The sequence below is a fragment of the Capricornis sumatraensis genome, chromosome 16 (genome assembly GCF_032405125.1).
Source record: "Capricornis sumatraensis isolate serow.1 chromosome 16, serow.2, whole genome shotgun sequence".
Lineage (NCBI taxonomy): Eukaryota > Metazoa > Chordata > Mammalia > Artiodactyla > Bovidae > Capricornis > Capricornis sumatraensis.
Window position 1 is genome coordinate 70,025,639 of NC_091084.1, and position 1,764 is coordinate 70,027,402.

Consider the following 1,764-nt stretch of genomic DNA (forward strand, 5'->3'; position numbering starts at 1 on the left):
GGGCTCCAAAATCACTGCAGATGGTGATCGCAGCCATGAAATTAAAAGACGCTTACTCCTTGGAAGAAAAGTTATGACCAACCTCAATAGTATATTCAAAAGCAGAGACATTACTTTGCCAACTAATGTCTGTCTAGTCAAGGCTATGGTTTTTCCTGTGGTCATGTATGGATGTGAGAGTTGGACTGTGAAGAAGGCTGAGTACTGAAGAATTGGTGCTTTTGCAGTGTGGTGTTGGAGAAGACTCTTGAGAGTCCCTTGGACTCCAAGGAGATCCAACCAATCCATTCTGAAGGAGATCAGCCCTGGGATTTCTTTGGAAGGAATGATGCTAAAGCTGAAGCTCCAGTACTTTGGCCACCTCATGCGAAGAGTTGACTCATTGGAAAAGACTCGGATGCTAGGAGGGATTGGGGGCAGGAGGAGAAGGGGACGACAGAGGATGAGATGGCTGGATGGCATCACGGACTCTATGGACGTGAGTCTGAGTGAACTCTGGGACATGGTGATGGACAGGGAGGCCTGGCGTGCTGCGATTCATGGGGTCGCAAAGAGTCGGACATGACTGAGTGACTGAACTGACTGAACTGAACTGACTCTGCATATAAGTTAAATAAGAAGAGTGACAATATATAACCTTGAGGTACTCTTTTCCCAAGTTGGAACCAGTCTGTTGTTCCATGTCCAGTTTTAACTGTTGCTCCTTTACCTGAATATAGATTTCTCAAGAGACAGTTCAGGTGGCCTGGTATTCTCATCTCTTTCAGAATTCTTCACAGTTTATTGTGATCCACACAGTCAAAGGCTTTGCTATAGCTGTTAAAGCATAAGTAGATGTTTTTCTGGAACTCCCTTGGTTTTTTGATGATACAACAGATGTTGGCACTTTGATCTCTGATTCCTCTGCCTTTTCTAACTCCTGCTTGAACATCTTAAAGTTCACAGTTCACTTATGGTTGAAGCCTGGCTTGGAGAATTTTGAGCATTATTTTGCTAGCATGTAAAATGAGTGCAATTGTGCAATAGTTCGAATATTCTTTGACATTGCCTTTCTTTGGATTTGGAATGAAAACTGACTTTTTCCAGTCCTGTGGCCACTACTGAGTTTTCCAAATTTGCTGGCATATTGAGTGCAACACTTTCACAGCATCATTAAGCGTTCAAATTAGCTCAACTGGAATTTCATCGCTTCCACTCACTTTGTTTGTAGTGATGCTTCTGTTAACCACTTAGCTTTGCCTTCTAGGATGTTTGGCTCTGGGTGAGTGATCACAGCATCGTGGTTATCTGAGTCATGAAGAACTTTTTTGTATAGTTCTTCTGTGTATTCTTGCCATCTCTCTTAATATCCTCTTCTGTTAGCTCCATACCATTTCTATCCTTTACTCTGCCCATCTTTGCATGAAACATTCCCTTGTTATCACTAGTTTTCTTGAAGAGATCTCTAGTTTTTCCCACTCTATTGTTTTCCTCTATTTTTTGCATCGATCACTGAGGAAGGCTTTCTTATCTCTCTGTGCTATTGTTTGGAATTCTGCATTCTAATGAGTATATCTTTTCTTTTCTCCTTTGCTTTTAACATCTCTTCTTTTCTCAGCTGTTTGTAAAGCTTTCTCAGACAACCAGTTTGCCTTTTGCATTTCTTTTTCGGGGGGATGGTCTTGATCACTGTCTCCTGTATGGTTTCACAGACCTCTGTCCTTGTTTTTCAGGCACTCTGTCTATCAGATCTAATCCCTTGAATATATTTGTTACTTCCACTAT